This window comes from Carassius gibelio, chromosome A7 (assembly GCF_023724105.1).
Source record: "Carassius gibelio isolate Cgi1373 ecotype wild population from Czech Republic chromosome A7, carGib1.2-hapl.c, whole genome shotgun sequence".
Classification (NCBI taxonomy): Eukaryota; Metazoa; Chordata; class Actinopteri; order Cypriniformes; family Cyprinidae; genus Carassius; species Carassius gibelio.
In genome coordinates, this window is record NC_068377.1 from 17,523,175 (window position 1) to 17,541,756 (window position 18,582).

Here is an 18,582-nt window from a genome sequence, read left to right on the forward strand (position 1 = left end):
TGCTATAATGGCAGCACTAGTGTGAGGACAGGTGATATTGTTTGAATAAATATTGCTTTCAGAAAGCTTCTTTACTGAAACATTAAAACAGACATGACCTTCACATACCTCACAATATTCACGTACATGGAGGCCTGCTCTTCAAACCGTTAGTTCACCAAATAATTAAAATGTTTATAATTTACTCTCCTCATGTTTTTCCAGACTCATACAAAATCTGCTAATTTTTTGGAAAACGTAAGAATATATTTAATATTCTCTTTTTGTGTCCTCCATTGCTGGTCTGGGAGACCAGTATTTTATTTTGAACATACATGTTTGCTATCATATAATTTAAGATGTATTCATATATAAATATCAGAATTTACTTCTACAATAACTCTATATTTATGAAGCTTGAAAATACTGATTATCTAAACTATAAATGGATTAACAAATATTATGAGAAAACTAAAAATATATTAATTTATGTTGTAAAGACAGACAAAAGTCTTATAGGTTTGGAATGACTTGAGGGCAAGTAAATGATTTTTTGTGTGAACTTTACCTCTAAGAGCGAAGACCAAGAATAATGACTCTCCAAATCAGACAACTCCAAAGTTGGTTTGATTTCTGCAATAAAAAACACAGACATCAATGGTCTTAATGAAATGAGCACGTAATCACATTGTTGTTGCATCAAAATGTGAAGTAAACTGGCATGAGACAACAGAAAAATTTATTTTCTAAAAATAACTTACATAAAATCGCAAAGGAATGATGCTCTTCCATGTCTCTTGCTTTTAACATCTACAAAAACAAAAAACAAACATTATTTTACTCTTAGTAAAACACAACAACAACTGATAACATGAAATTATGAAGTTTACTTGCCTTAAACGATATTTCCCTCTCTTCAGAAGAAGCTGAGAAAACCACCTCCTCACACAAGCAGACTTGTGTGTCCTTAACTCCAGTTAGTTTGAGTTCTGCAAAGAGGGGCATCAATGGTTTCAATATAACATATACATACATATATAAAATCACACTGTTTTTGCATCAAAATGTGAAGTTAACAGGCAGGACACAACAGAAACATTAATTTTCTAAAAAAAAAAGTAATAATAATTTAACTCACATCAGTTTCAAAAGAATGAAGTTATCTTGTCTCTGGATTTCAACATCTAAAAAAACACACACATTATTTTAGTCTTAGTAAAAATAAAGATAACTTGATGTTATTCTGAAGTTTACTCTCCTTAAACCGTCTGTCCCTCTCTTCAGAAGAACACCTCCTCCTCATCCTCACACAGGTCTGTGACTCCTCACACAAACAGCTTCTGTGTCTTTAACTCTCAGCGCGAGGACAATGAAGACAGGAGCTGGACAAGTCTGAAATATTGCATGTAAAACATACTTTTAACAGTTACCACTTCAACAGCCTCAAAATAATTATGCTAGTCTTTACTACACAATGCCGTTTCCTTTAGGAGACAAACATACATTCAGTTTAACCGCGAAAAAAAAAGACAAATTCACATGAGCGTAACCGTGACCATAACCGTCTGTTAACGCCTCAAAGAGAACAGATAATGTAAAATCTTATGTAAATATGACAAAATACATTCACAGACGTTATATTAAAAGTACATCCTCCGTTCAGTAACATTACATGAGGCAGTTAAGACCTCCGTGTCTGAGGCGAAAACCGCGTCCGTTTTTTTTAATATATATAACGTATCTAACGTTTAGCTCCTTTGTTTCCGCCTTTCATAAAACCTTCCGCCTTTCATACAACCGGGTAAACAATAAAAGTAAATAACTTTAAGTGTAAATAACTTTACATTTTGAATATTTAACGTTACTTACCATAGTCTTTCACTCGCTTCTCGCTTCTATCACGCTGAGAAAATGGCGGCTGCTCGCACTGGAGACGTACGATTTTGACATGACGTGCGTGCTCTCCTTCACGTCCGCGTCCTCAACCCACCCCGCTGGGTTAAAAAAGAAAGTTATTTTCAACCCAAACTTGGGTTAAAACATCCCAAAGTCCTATCAAACGGCCTCAACCCAGCAGTTGGGTTGAAAAAACAACCCAGCGTTTTTTAGAGTGTATATATATATATATATATATATATATAGCAGCCCACCACTATGATCAGACCACCATATATATATATATATATATATATATATATATATATATATATATATGGTGGTCTGATCATAGTGGTGGGCTGCTTGGACCAAAAATGCCAAGGTTATTATTTTGTTCCAGTCCAGCCCTGCATGTATAGCAAATATCTCCCCTTTTCCAACATTCTCACCCTTTTTAACCCTTAACTGATAGATACCCATCCCTGCATAGATAAGTTTATGTATAGGTAGATGCCACATTCGTCCTCTCCAGAAATGTCGACTTGTTCAGCATATTGGAATTATTAATGTAAAGTTACTCACAGTGCAACTGAATTCGTTTTCAAAGATGCCATAATGTTGCACAGCCTCTGGTTGTAAAAAACTGCTGAAATTTACATTCCCAAAGAAACTGGATAATGTGTTTGTCTGTCTTTTTATTATGTGGTAACTATGATAATGTGCTAACTCTGGCAACTTTTTAAAATGTGTGTTAGCAAATTGCTTTGTCTTGTTGTATAGTTTAGCAAAATCATCAGATGCAGGTATGGACTAGGGGCAAATTCCAAATGGCTTTTTTTGTGCCCTTGAAGGGCACTTCGGGAAGGGGACGCCTTTTTCCGGGACGTTCCAAACGAAAGTGAATAACTGAATCCGTTCACAAAGGGCCTTTCCAGACATCCGTTTGCGAATAGAACATGCGATGGCCACTTCACGGAAGTGAATTCCATTTGTGATCATGTGCTCTCAGTGATAGAATTTAAGTATAAGCAAGTTTAAGCAAGCTCAGTTTGTAAGCGTTTATTAGTACATAAGACACAATTAGACAACATTTGAAATAATATAAGAATATGAATAAATATTTATTTGCAACAACTGAATGCTGCACGCATGCATACAAAGTGTTGTCAAGGTAACATTTGTTTAGTCCTTCTCTTCACCAAGGGAGTTTCAAATGCTTACACGAGACAGTAATGCCCTACACCCTTCAAAGAACACACTTCAAGTGCTCTGCCCTTTGAAGGGAGTAGGACATAGGAATGTAATTGTTGTTATGCGGAACTCCAGATCATGTGGATTCCTATTTAATTGTCTGGATTTTACCAATGAAATTTTGCCAAGCAGCAGTAAATGTGATTCCTTTTCAAGGGAACTTCGAACTGCATCCTCAAGGGGTCGCTATGGGGAACACCTTGCCGTGACCCGTGTCTAAAGAATACATTGAAAAAACACCAACTTGTTGGCCAGCTACAGCCTCTGACGTCACTACCGGCGCGACTATAAACAGGCACCAGGAGAACACGTCATTCTCTTCTTCGTCTTCACTGACTGTTCTGTTTGAAGCACGCATTTGAAAAAAACGGTCAGAGCGATCTTTCTCTATACATCATGGCGACTACTAGCAAATGTTTAGACAATATGTGCATCCATGTCAGCGTTATTTGACACCCGATGACACACTCGATCTTTGCGTCATTTGTTTGGGTAAAGAGCATGAACACTATGTCTATTAGGAGGCAAAGTGCGTTCATTGTGAGTGTTTTTCCAGTGAAAAAAGTTCAGCTCTCATTCGTCTCTCTTTCCTAGAAATAAAAAGGACAAAAGGCAGCCATCTGCTTCCCGCGGTTTAGCACCTGCTGCCGCTGAGGCATGGAGGAGAATGAGCTCGTGAGAATACAGGTGGATCTGTCTGAATGGTTTAAAGATGGACTTTCCCTTTTTGCTCTCGTAATGGCGGAGGACGAGAGAGAGCCTCAGAAGGTTGATGGAATATCTTTAACATTTTCTGATCCTGAGGTTAGTGCTCTGCTGGGTTTTTTACCCAGGAAAAGCAGGAGATATTTTAGGATGGTGAAGAAGCTGAGGCTGAGCCTTCTCAATTCTCCTGCCCTGTGTATGTTGAGCTGTTGGAGGTTATGGATCGCACCACTGCGAAGTTGGACTTGCCATGAGAGTGAGCTAACTAGGTGACGCTGTGAGGCAAAAAAAAAAAAAAAAAAAAAAAAAAAAAAAAAACCTCGATGAACATTATCTTTCTGACCATAGCCCTCCAGCTCAGGTTAGCCTTCCATTTCTGCATGATCTCCATACAGAGAGAGGCATCCATCAGTTTCGGCATGAGAGTTGTGCCGACATCGAGACGATGCGCGAAAATGGCTATGGGAGGATGCCCATAGTAGAAAGTAGAAAGTGGTAAAAAGAAAACTCTTTCTGTGGGGGAGACATCCTCTCTTAATCTCCCTCCTTGTCATCTAAGCCTCTTCAAGAAATTAATATAGCTTAAATGGCAAAGCATACACAGAAGCAGGTCAGGCTGTGGCTTTATTACACACGATGGTGAAGATTCAAGCATATCAGACTGATCTGCTAAGAGACCTGGATAGAGGCGAGAGCCTTTCTCCTGATAAGGTAGCCGAGCTGCGCTGCACCACAAATCTCTCTCTGTGCTACCAAACAGGCTGCCTCCGCCATGGACAGGACTATGGCAACCATGGTGGTAGTAGAGAGACATTTGTGGATGAACCTGGCAGACATCAGGAAAAAAGAAAAGGCTTTCTTCTCTTCTGAACTTTTCGGTATTTCCGTTGAGATGGTGACCGGGAGGTTCGGGGAGACGAAGGCACGCTCTGCTGGTTTCAGATACTTCGTTGAATCAGTGTGATACCAAGGTATCTACTCGTTCCCTTTAGGGATTTTTAACTTCTGCTTTTATCCTCCCCTTCCTAATTCCCCTGTAACCACCAGCTCTCCACCTGACCGAGGTTAAGTGGAAACCTCTCACATAACAGTCTCCTATGCTGGACCTATAATGTTTTTGACTGGTTCCATTTTCATAGCAACCACCTTACTGAAGGTCGGGACTAAAAGGAAGTGCAGCGCAGCGCAGGAGGGTGGGTGAGTATGTAACCCTTTCTGTATAAACTTATGTGTATTAAATTGCTGGTGGTTATGTGTCTACTAATAAACTCTGTGAGTTTCCTTTGCAGTGCTCAGTTACAGTGTTTACTAAACACTCGTCAGCACCAGCCATCCGGCTTCATGTTCTAGTATTAGGCGGCCTAGATCACAGGTTTCTGCGGGAGCCTCCTTGATCATCAGGCCTGGCGCAGCACTGCAGGGAATTTCATGGATGTCCAGCCAGGTCACCTGAGGGGTCTCCTAGACGCTTAGTTGTGCTATTGCATCCATCATGAAGTGGAGTTGGCAGTTACAGAAGTATTCTTGCATATGCTGCCTCAGGTGATGCTCCCCTTGACCCAGATTTGTAAAATTTGAGCTTGCCTTTCCCAATTGATTCAGTGCCTCTGCAATGCTTAGGAACCTTTAGGTACACATGCTAAGCTCTGTGCACTTTCTGAAAACCACATGGTGGTCAGTGTGCACGTGAACACTTTGCACACTTTCTAAAATCCATGTAAGTGGTAAGTGTGCACGCAAGACTCTGCACAGTTTCTGAAATCCTGTATGGTACTCCACCTGGAGATCTGTTGAGACATCTCTTTCAGCAAGTTTATGTGAAAGCTAGCGGTAGCCCCTGTGTGACAGGCAAGACTTAGTATAAAATGCTAAGTTCTTAGCCATATCCCTTTAAATGAATCTTTCCTGATTCAAAGCCTCCAGCTCTACCCTGGTCCGAGGCCCTAACAATTAAGTTGAGTATGTAGCTTAGGCCTTTGGCCGTAAGAGGTACTGTTACAGACAGCCATTTAAACATCCCAGGGGCAACTCCCGTGGAAATGGTAGAGTTGGTACTTAGTGTTAGCCATGATTTTGGCCTGCACTCCCCTCAGCATGGCGGTGTGGGTATACAGTTCTCCATAGCGACCCCTAAATGGCGCAGTTCAAAGTTCCCTTGAAAGTGAACGTCTCAGGTTACGAATGTAACCATGGTTCCCTGAGTAGGGAACGAGACACTGCGTCCTCTAGCTCCCTGCCATGCTTCGGACGCAAGTTTCAGACGAGGAAGTGAATGACATGTTCTGCCAGTGCCTGTTTATAGTTTGCACCGGTAGTGACATCAGAGGCTGTAGCCGGCCAACAAGTTGGTGTTTTTTTAATGTATGCTTCAGACATGGGTCACGACGAGGTGCTCCCCATAGTGACCCCTAGAGGATGCAGTGTCTCGTTCCCTACTCAGGGAACCATGGTTTCATTCGTAACCTGAGACGTTTTCCAGCAAGCTTTTTTCTTTCATTCTGTCTTTCACTCACTACCGTAGTACTACCCAAACAGTGCTCTGTCGCATTTACAGATTAGATTTGCATGCTCCATGTTATTATAAAAGATTGTTTCAATGAACATTTCTTGAAGAAATCCCATTTGTATGTTTCTGTTTATCTACACTGACTGGGTTACAGCTTGTCAAGTACTCACAGCCCATTTTAATAAATCCAGTAAGTACATCTGATTTTACTGCCTGTTGTTGCCACGGCATCAGCTTTGATCAATGTGATGCTATTTGCCTGAAATTGAGCCTCAGCTATTTGAGGCTGCAATTCCTTCTCTGTCATCTGAAAATAAACTCTATTGACAGTCTTTTTTAATGTATGAGTGTGCAGTTTGGCTCAGCCATTCACCATACTGTATCCACTGTATCACTCATGACATTTACTATTTCCACAAGCCTACTTATTGGATTTGTTAGAAAGGGACATCTAGCCATTTTAGATGTCTAAATCTCCAAAGAGATGGCAATAAATTAAAACGGAAAGCGGATAGATAGATTCAGAAGCAAGTAAAATAAATAAAAAAAAAAAAATGCTGAGAAAAAAATAATAAAATAAAAGCAAGAAAAACAGTTTGATGTATAATGCAACTTATGCCCATAGTACTCTATATAAATAATACTTGTGCACATATACTTCATAGAAATTGTGGTCAGACTTGAAAGACACACACTGCTGCAGCTTGAATTACTGTATGTTTATAACCCAGAAGCAGGTCTAAACTTGTGCTTAGCCCAAGGCCAGGCTGAACTTTCTGTCCTTTAGTTGTTACATGAAGAGAGTTTATTTCTAAGAGAAGTAATCCCAGAGGGAAGGATAGGAGAGCCACATTCAGAGCACAGGCCACTTTAACAGAGACACATTAAGTCCCTTGTATCCTGCCGCTTCTCCTGCACTGCTAACAGCACATTAAAAGCTGACAGACGACCACTAACCCCCTCGCATCAGACTCTCCACTCGTATTCTTTTCACACAGCTGGACACAGGCTCTATGAGATGGGGATTATGTCAAAAGCATTATACAACAAGTTCCATATCCGGTCAGTTGGCGGTGTCTACGCACACATTCAGAGTTGTGTACCCACACCCACATTGATAGCGTCTCTAACAAAGCAATTAATCTGCCTGTCTCTTTAGATTCCGAATGATCCAAGGATTTCCAGCATTAAACTTCCACTTCAAAAGCAATTTTAAATACTTACATGAGGACACTGAGAAGGATATGCTTTCTGTGCAAAATGCTACTGTAGGCAGGATGAAAACGAATGACCCTCGGTTCCCCATTCCCTGGCACTGTAGAAAAAGATGAGAGTGAGAATCAGGTCAATGCTGCTTTAAATATGCAATGAGTATCTTAAGCCTCGTCTATGTGATTCATCTTTTTTTTTTTTTGATTGTGTAACCTTTCCATCTTAAATATGATGAATTATATATCTCAGATGTCTAAATACATTTTAAACAATTTACCTTTCTTTTTTTTGGCACTGATTAGTAGCTGGAAGATGAAACTTATTGAATTTGGTCATGAAAGAGGGGACATATACAACACAATGTCTGATTGGTTTATTGTAAGACTCCTCCTGTAATGACTCTCCAAGTCACTAGGGAGTGCTGTCTGCTACCACGTGTAATTACGCTCCCAACCATTGGTGTGCACCCCCTGCACCTTAATGAGAGAACTCTCCAGGCCACTAGGTGGCACTAATGACCGTTAACTCTTTAATTAAGACTGTTGGTCAAGTTAATGTGTTCCACCTGTACTTTGACCTATTTAAGTTTGGCAGTTTCATTGTGCTGTGTTCAGGACTGAGCCTACCCAGTACATATTACCTGTGTTGTAGAACTGTTAAGTTTCATTTTCCAGTTGCCTATTGGATTACCGTCTGTGTTGTACTGTAAAGCTGATATTTTGTTTATATTTTACTACTGAGATCAAGTAAAGACTGCCTGCCTTTGAGTTACCTGAGCCTCTGAGTTTGCTCTTCCTTCTGCACATGGGTCTTCTAAGAAACTGTTCTTCCCAGTAGACCAGAGGTAGAGAACTAGCTTTGCCTGACTGGGAGACCCGGGTTTGAGACCCACCTCAGACACCTCATGTCAGTCCATCGTGGCATTTATACAATCAAAGAGGAAATTAGTGGGTAGAGATGACATCTTCCTGGACCACTGGTCCACTGTGATAAACCATAATAACTGGAGGGAATTATCTGTAGCATTCCTATTAATCTTACTGGTAATACTGTAGCATGCAGTACTTACTTACATACTACTGCTTTGGTTGGTATTTTCTGTATATGTATTATTCTTTTTCTTTTTTCTTTTAAAAAAAAAAAAAAGATTATTCCTTCTGTTCAGCATGGATGGATTAAATTGAACAAAAGTTAAATTGACCAACATAAATGAATTTATTTCAAACATATAATGTACTGGGTAGATTACTTACAAACTGTAATTAGTACAATCTAGGTATACATATAATATTAATGGTTGCACTTTATTTTACAGTACGTGTACTAACATGTACTTATAGTGTACTTACAGTGTATTTATCTAAGAAAGTTCTGGTAATACAAGGTAACTACATGGGGTAGGGTTAGGTTTAGGGGTAGGTTTAGGGTTAGTACCTAGTTATTACATAGTTATTGTAATTACTATAATAAGTACATAGTATGTACATGAGGAACAGGACTGTAAAATAAAGTGCTACCATATTAATTATAACAACAATATTTTTGTGAGTTGATAATAGCTATAAGCTAATAATAAAATAATAAAATTGTAAATTGTAAATTGTAAAATAAAATTGAATTAAACTTAAACACTAAAACATATAATATTTTTTTTTTATTATTTTAGTTTATATTTAGTTTACCTGAATGTCAATGTGACCCTTAACTGATATACTATAAATAACAAATGTGTTTTTAAATTATATGAAATATTAACTTACTTAGATATATTTAAATTAATTATATTATTTGATGGAGTTTCTCTTACAAATAAATAAAAATAAAAAATAAATAAATAAAATAATAATAAAATAATAATAATAATAAAAAAAAAATTACAATTAAAATAATTAGGGAGACTCAATAAATTATGAATAATTTACTGCCATTGTGTGAGTAATCCATAAAATGATTACATAATCAGTATCCAGAACTGAACATAACACAGTTACAAATAAATTATATTTCAAATAAATGATGCTTTTTTAACCCTTATATATTCATTAAAGATAAATCATGGTTTCCTGAAAAACATTAACTGTACAATGACTGTTTTCAGCAATGATAATAAAAAATGATTATGTGCACTGAATCAATCAGCAAAGAATGATTTCTAGATTAAAATTGTATAAAATACTAGAATACCTACTATGATATAATACTTTTTTTATAATATAATAATTGTTGACATGTTATATGAACACTGGTGTTTTGCTCATATTTTGCTCATTTACAACACTTAAACAAATCTACCCAAACTATACTTACTTTGTAACTTCAAGGCATAGACAAGTAATGCTGAGTTCATTTTCTTTTTACAGCTTGTACAATTATCTCTTGTACTGTTTTGTGTTATCACAAGAAGTAATCCTTTCTTCCATCTACTTCAATTTACAGCATGCAGATGAAAAGATTTTGCCCCTGAGATCAGGACATGTTATTAGCCTCATACAACATTAACAAGGAAGTGACATCACTGCAAACAACAAATGACTGCCAATATTACTTAAATATATGATGAAATATGTTGTGCTTTCCACACTCAAATAAACAAAATATATTTTTATAGGGGTAATGTCATGATTTATCAAAGATAATGACGCAGTCCCACAGAATAAAAGTGCATACAGTTACTTTTAAACAATCTCCTCTCATCTTGTTATATAAGGATCCAGATCTTGTCTTGGTCCCAGACTGTGCTCAAGGGCAATAATATCAATCTCTTTCATTCAATAGCACATCACCCACAGACCCAATAATGCATTAACATCCTATTAACTGGGACTTAAAAGTGGCTTTGTAATTGATAAGGAATTTGGATGGGAGGACTGAAAGTGACAGAAGGAGTGGCGGCAACCAGATGGGATGCTATTATCTAAATGAAAATCTGAAGTGGTCAGACTGTGTCTAGTTTTCAGCGCTTTTTTTGGCACAAAGCAACAAAGTAGCTGGAATAAAACAGTTGAGTTATGAAACTAATTGTGATAGTTTTGATCTGAATTTAAAATTCACTCTCCCTTTGCAGCTCTGTTAAACTGATGAATTACTATGTAAGAAAAAAAGAGACTTAAAGAACTATGTGTTTGTATTACATTAATCCAAAAACATTGTTTTAATACAGAATGTAATAAAACTTTCATAATCTGCTTATTTGAGAATTCAGTGTAGCTCAGAGGCAATGCTTTTTTATGAATAATGTTTTTAATCTCTAAAAATTTAACAGATTTACCTAATGTTTATTTATATTGCTCTGACATTTAGGTTGCTGCTTGGTTAAAGAATTAAGCAATCCTAATGCTGATAATGTCGTCTGATATCTTCTTCTTCCTTGGTCCCCATGCAGCTGATTGGTCACCTGTGCTGACAATGTCATCAGATGCTCCAGGCAAAGGGAAAGCGTGCAGAAACTCAGATAATGTCATCCCTGGCATTCGACAATTTGGCGCTGAGCACAGTTCAGATGTCGCAGTCCGATAAGATGTCACCAATGTGAGTTCTTCTAACTCTTAACCAGATGCTTGGCTGCTCCCTGTAGTTCCTTCAGTGCGAAGTCGGGATGTTTCAAGCAGCACAGTGATGGGACAAGTCAGCGCTGCCTTTGGGACTGTTTGCATTGATGGCCTTATCTCAGGACGAAGGTCTCTGTGTTCAAGCCAAGGTAGAGAACTTTGTTTACTCTATCAGGGGACTGCAAAGACACAAGGAGAGTTCAGTGAAGGAGAAAGAATAAGCCACACATGAATAGCTGGAACGATGTGTTTATGTCCTCATAGGCTGTCAAGGGCATTTGGCCTACATTGCAAAAAAAAAGTGAAACAACCGTGTAATTTATTTAAAATACATTTTTATACTGGTCTAACTGAAAAGAATGGATTCTGGTTGAAATGTGTTTTCTCTCTCTCTCTCTCTCTCTCTCTCTTTAGTTTACATACAAGCACATGACAATCACCATAGAAACATTTAATTGTATTTTTGCTTTACACCAGAGTGTCAATGTCCAGAAAACAAACTTCCTAGCTTTACTGACTGCAGAAATTATACTGGGTTTAATAAATTCTTATGGTCCCCCCACCTTAATGGTTAAAATTAGTTATAATATAGATAGGTAGATAGATAGATAGATAGATAGATAGATAGATAGATAGATAGATAGATAGATAGATAGATAGATAGATAGATAGATAGATAGATAGATAGATAGATAGATAGATAGATAGGCTGTGACAAATTAGAGTTGTTGTTTTTTGTTTTCTCTTTTTCAGTTTATCAAAAGAGTAATAATAATAATGAGACAAATTATTCATGGCTATGTTTCCATTTTCCATTTTTGATTCTGATTATCTGGCATTATCCTTATTTTGCATTTGAGGGATATTATTGGATTAAGAATCTGTCAGTAAATTAATCTAAATTCAATAACTAATCTGATGCAGATCCCTTTTGCACAGGTAGTGCTTAAACCAGAGAATGTATTTTAATTCCCTGTTATTATTCGTATATACAGAGAGATAATTAATTACACCTGTTTATTTAGCGATCAGGGAAGAGGGTTTGTGTGTTTGATCATGCTGACACTAATGTGATGATGCTTTACGAGTATTTGTATAAGTCATGTCGCTGTACAAAGTGTGCCTGCAGGTTTATTATTTTGCTTACATTAATTTGATTCTACACACACAAATCTTGCAAATCTGAGTTTACATTTTAAGATCTGTGTTTGGAAAATGAGAAACCTTCACTTGTACAAATGCTAATTAAGAAATCAGAGGATCCCAGGACTGTGGATGTTCTGTCACAGGTTGTGATTCATTGTGTTTGATTTAGTGGCTTGTCTCGGGGCCAGCAGCAGTCAGAGGGCAGTAAGGCCTTCTCCACAATGATTATGTTATGTATCAGACTGTTATGTATCATACAGCTAATGTTAGTACTGTAATTTCTTCTTCTCTGTCTGGTCATTCATCTTATTTCTGCACTGCCCATTTATAGCTCTTCACCTGCAATACGCCTACTAATTGAACAAAAATATACACCAATTATTGTTTGATTACTGCATATCACCTCTCATGAGAAGCTCTGTAAATCAAGTGTAATTGCTTAGTTGCATTCGTTTTCCAAATAAATTTTTTTCCAACTGATGTTTACCTATGAGATTTAAGGGGTGGTTTGTACACTCATCTGTACAAGGTTTGTCATAGAATAAATGTTTAATTGCAAGTACATACAGTAAACAGTGTTATTTTATCAGCATTGAGATGTTATTTGTAACATTGGGGAGCATGGCAATGGAGTTGAGGATCCAAATGCAGCTTTATTCCAAAGAGTGGTCAAAACACGCCAGATCAAACAAAAGGAAACAAGTACAATCCAGGATGAGACAAAATAGTAATTCACTAAACAGGCAAAGGTCAGGGTAGGCAGCAAACAATCAGAAAACAAGGAGACAATCCAGGGATTGAAAACCACGAAGACAACGAAACAGGGAAACTAGGAATCACAGGAAACATGGAAATGCTACAGGCTAGAGAATACTCAGAAATGTACAAGCTTTATAGTCCTCCTACTGTGACAGCTGTGAACTGATGAGTTCTGATAAGTCCAGATAAAGGATTATGGGAAATGGAGTCCAGGGTGAATAGCAAAGGTACAGGATTGGAATGCCCTCTAGTGGAGTGTTTCAAGTGGGGCAGGGCCGAGAGCCATGAATGGAACGAGGCCGGTGGAGTGATTGGAAATGAGGAACACCTGCTCGACTCATTGGGAGACCCACTCGAGTCCCACGGAGGAGATCGGAAGGATACAAAAGAGGAGCGATGACAGTGAAGGACGAGAGAGGACCAGGTCTGGGTTTTATTTTGTGTTTGGTTTTTATTTGTGCGCGACAGTCGTCCAAGAAGGGCTGTCGCGCTGTTTCGTCTTTATTCTGTAATTAAAGTTAATTTAGATAGTCCGTCGGTTCGCGCTTCCTTCTTCCCGTGATTATGGAGTTTGTATTTTGTTACACTGGTGCTGAAACCCAGGAGAAGGAGGGACGCACTGCTGAAAATCTCTCACCGCTGGGGTGAATCTTCGGTGCCATCGAGCAGGGCGAGGGAGTGTTCCGCCATGGATGCTCGAGGCGGTGGGCTGGAGTGAGTTGCTGGGGACGGACGAGCTCGCTGCCAGCCGCCCACAATGTGGAGGGGCGGCTGCCGTCCGTGAGGGAGCAAAAGAGTGGGTGCCATTTACCATCCTTGAAGGAATCGGGAGGAGCAGGGAACGGGGGACTCCTTCCGGCTGCCCAAGACCGGAGGAGCCATCGCCGTCCACCAGGCGGTGGAGGAGTGTCGTGCCGTCCGCCACGGGCCATCTAGTGCCACCGGCAGGCACCGCGGAGTACACTCAGCTGGTGGAGGGCCTAGCGGCAGTGCATCTGGGAACTGGATTTTTTCCCCTCGTCTCTATCGCTCCTCATCCTTCCATCTCTTTTTTCTGTCACCTCGTCTGTCCTACCCCCAGATTCCCCCAGGTCACCGTGAGTGGTCCCCCCTGAGTGATGGGGGGGGGGGTTAGAGCACAGTCTCGGGAGTAACCCCCAGCCTGCGAGGGGCGATACGGGTATGTGACGAGTGGGGCGGGGCCGAGAGCTGTGGGAATGGAGCGAGTCTGGTGGAGTAATTAGACATGAGCAACACCTGCTCGACCCACCAGTCTCGAGTCCCACGGAGGACATCTGAAGCATTCAAAAGAGGAGCGACAGCAGTGAAGGATGAGAGGCCTGGGTTTTATTTTGTGTTTGGTTTTTATTTGTGCGCGACAATCGTCCATGAGGGGCTGTCGCACAGTTTTGTCTTTATTTTGTAATTAAAGTTAATTTTGATTATCCGCCGGTTCCCGCCTCCTTCTTACCGTGATTATGGAGTTTGTATGTCATTACATGGAGTTTGTGGGAACTGCAGCTTGCACATAAGTGGTCCACAGATCCAAATGCGCGACTAAAATAAAAATTGCACTGTAAAAATAAGTTCTGACAGGGTATTTGTGTATGGTTGACAGCTGTTAATGCACAGTTACCATTTTAGATAGATAAACTGTACTGTATAAGATTTCTATTCAATCTGAAAGCATAAATCTAGTCTACCCCATGTTGTTTTCAAAGCACCATGCAAGACTGTAACATTCATTAAATAAGCTCTTTAATCAGCAGCAAAACTAATCTGGTAGCTTGCTAGCAACCCACCAAAATAAAAGCCTGCTGATTTTAAGTTTGAAAAATGATTAATGAGTAAATAAATGATTTTATTAACTTTTTTTTAATTTTTTTTTTTAAGATGCTTTTATCCAAAGCGACTTACAATTGGGGAATACATAAAGCAATTCTTCCTATAGAGGCAAACAAAGAAATTAGTAGTAAATATTAGCATTTTATTTTTAAGTTTTCTGTAAAATAACAGTATTTATATTAAATACTAAGCCTACCTTTTAATTTTAAATAGTATTATCAAACATTATCATTTAGTGTATTATTTTATTTAAAAAACTAATACCAAACCAAATTTCCAGGTTCTCTTGTGAGAACCAGGCTGAAAGAAAAATATAAATAAATAAAATTGATTATACCTGATTATAGTTTTTTAATAGTTTGAATTTTCATAGTTTTTAATATTAGTATGGAGTTAATTAATTAAATAATTAATTAAGTAATTCATTAAGTAATTAATAGTACATTCATTTTATTTGCATCACGTTAAAATAAAATGAGAAATGTAGAATTTGAATAGCTAATATAAAATAATTGTATTGTTTATTTTTATTTTTATTTTTATTTATTTTATTTATTTATTTTTTTTTTGGGGGGGGGGTCCATAATTCATACAACAAATTAAATAAATACTTGTGTTTCAATTTTATTTTTGTCATATGCCCTGTTTTCATACACAGTGAGTGCATGTTTATTTACATTGTACTTTACAATATACTTAAATGTACTTAAACATGTTTGAAATTAATTGTAAATGTTTATAAAATGTTACTTTTACTCATGTCTCATTACATCATCTTCAACTCTTTATGCCCAGCACCATATCCTAAAGCCTCCATCGTTTTAAAGCCTAACTGTCACTCTCACAAATGTGGTTTTCCTTTGAGGTATTATTATTACTTTATTTATTTTTTCATGCCAAAAATTATAATTTTCAGTGGGGCATATTTCAAAGAGTCGTGCTGTGCTATGAGTGATGCTTTACACCTACACATGCTTACAGGCATCTTTATGTCTTAGCTTACCTAGAAATGTCTGTTGAAAAATCTGAAGAAGCTTGCAGAGCTCTCATATCATGAAATAATGTACAGTTCGTTTTAATCAGTTGTAATGTTATTATGTGTTTGTACAAAACAGTTTAATAGCAGTGTAGTGTACTATATAGGACCTCCCTTCATAAACAGCTTTGAAGTAAAAGCTCTACAGCTCTAAAACACAAAATGAGAGGGCAGGGAATGAATGTTTTCTGGAAATATGACAAATAGTGCATTACATAACTAAACTAAATTGAAGGAGCATTGTCAAAGGTATTTCATAGGTTTACCCCAAATAATCTCAAAGCATTAAAATATTGTGTTCCATGGCATGTAGTAAATCCCGTAACAGTCTTTGTAAGGAGATGTTTTTAATGCAAAAATAGAAATGTATTTCTATGGTTTCACAAATATGATCATGAAAGCTGGAATGAATGTTTGCAGAAAAGAAAGAAAGAAAGTAGGTTGTTCTTATTAATCTGTCCTCACTTCACTGGAGAAGGTCTGCACAAGCACACACACACACACACACACACACAGTGAGATTAACAGATCTAACTACACCTTAAAGACAGTGCTTCGTTAGTAGACATTATTAGCATAATGTTCTGACTGCAATAAAAAAATAAAATAAACAAATAAATAAAGCTTGAGATTAAAATTCCACTCAGCTTCTTGCGATATAGCATAGTTAAAAATAAAGTACAAAATGTCTGAGAGAGATAAAGTTTCAAACACAGTGAGAGAGAGAGAGAGAGAGAGGGGGCAAATAAGATGTGGAGAAGAAGAGATGTGCTTGGAGACACAAATCCTCTCTCTGTAACTGTGCCAAGAGTTCAAGCTTCTGTGTTTCCTCTGTCTGTACGGTGTCAGAACAGAGTCCAACATACTCCTGTCTCTGGTACGTGAAGAATTCAATTATGTGTTCATGTGCAACTTCCCTCTCTGTGTGTGGAGAGAATGTTTGTAGTGAATGCCAAAATTGCTCTCTCCCACCAGGGAGTGTGGGGAAAGAGAGAGCAAGTAAGTGAAAGAGTGGAGATAGCTATGTACAGTGAAATATCAATAAATGAAAGGGCTGCTGCAGTTGGCTGGCAGGTCTGGTATACGCATGTCTACATGATAAACAAGAACCCTTTGGGATATCTTTATGGGAAAACATTAAGACAGTTGATTTGAAGGGCTGGGTTTAGGTAATACATGGCTCTCTGTTATGGTTATGGTTAGAGCTCAGGGTTGGTAACCAGAAAATGTATGTCTCAGTCCCCACAAGGAGTGAGCCATGTGCAATCACTGAAGCCAAGGATGTTGGAAGGGAACTATCCCTCTAATAAGTGTCCTTATAGTCGTTTGGTTAAAAACATTTGTTACAAGAGCTGACTGACCTAAACTACAGCTTGAAACCTCTGAAAGCACAGTTCAGCACCATGGATAGCTCGCTGTGCTTTACTTTAAAAGTGCATTGAAAGTCCAAAGTGTTCATGTTGCATACATGTGCATTTTTAAATGGGTTATTATCTAGTGTTTGGATGGGTGACGTATTTCCCCTCTGTTTCAAGACATGTCTCCAGCCAACCAGTAATGATTTCAATGGAATAGCTTTCCTTGGGAAATCAATATCCATCTAAGACGTATACTGCATACCAATGCACTCTCAGAAACCAGTACATGGGATTTGGATATGAAACATAAAAATAAATTATAAAAAAGGAGTTGCATTATGTTTAGAATTATTTGTAAACCGTTTACTTTCTTTCTTTGAATGGATCCTATGCATACCTTTTTTTCAGGACCAAGCTATATTCCTGATGAAACGTGTACTCTCTTTTTTTTTTATTGATTTCGAGGACACTTAGCTGACTACTTTCATTGAACTCTGATATCTAACTCCCTGGCAGCATATATATTCTTGTAGAAACTCTGCTACACTATTATTCAAAAGATTGGTATGGATTTACGATAAGATAAGATAAGATAAGATAAGATAAGATAAGATAAGATAAGATAAAAAAAAAAAAAAATAAATAAATAAATAAACATTCATTCAACAAGGATGCATTCAATTGATCTAAAGTGACAATAAAGACATTCATTTTCTTTTAATTTTCTACTCCTTCCTATTTATCAAAGAAACCTTAAAAATTAATAATAATTCAAATAGTTTTTATAAATGCAGACTAGGTGAGCATGATATAATTCTTCCAAACTTTTGATGGGTGTATATACAGTTCTCTAATACAAAAAAAGATTGATTTGTAGACTGGGTTATAAAAATAATTACAACTGCCTACATTTTCCCTACACACATCACTGCTCTCATAGAAAGTGATTCAAAGAGAAAACAGCACATATTGGGCTTATGATGTCTAGTGTGATTTGTTGCTGAAGAGATATGGAGGACTGAAGTGATCTTAATATTTAGGAGGATTCTCTCTGGAGCTCAGGTGAATTGTATATCATACGATAAATTATGTCTAGTAAATGTAAAAAAAAAATAATAATAATAATCTTTTTGCAAAGAAAAAAAAAAAAAGAGCTCAGTTTAGTTACTTTAGAAAATTTCCTGGGAATCTCTGCCCGAATTGTTTCTACAGAATATTTGTCATTTCAGGCAGCCATACTCTATAAATAATACTGAACACTACAAATTGCATATCCATTTGGTTAAATTATTTGTGGAAGACATACACCAGATACATAATCCCAATTCAGCTGTCATCAACTCATTAATCTCTTATACA

General features: G+C 37.6%; 1 long non-coding RNA gene across 1 annotated transcript; it reads right to left on the minus strand.

The window, feature by feature from the left end:
- Nucleotides 1–873: 873 nt before the first annotated feature.
- On the minus strand, nt 874–2,089 carry LOC128016690 (uncharacterized). The gene is made up of 3 exons (XR_008184249.1): nt 1,849–2,089; nt 1,118–1,371; nt 874–968 (listed from the first exon to the last, which is right to left on the minus strand). It is a non-coding gene; the product is annotated as an uncharacterized LOC128016690 (long non-coding RNA).
- Between the last annotated feature and the right edge of the window lie 16,493 nt (nt 2,090–18,582).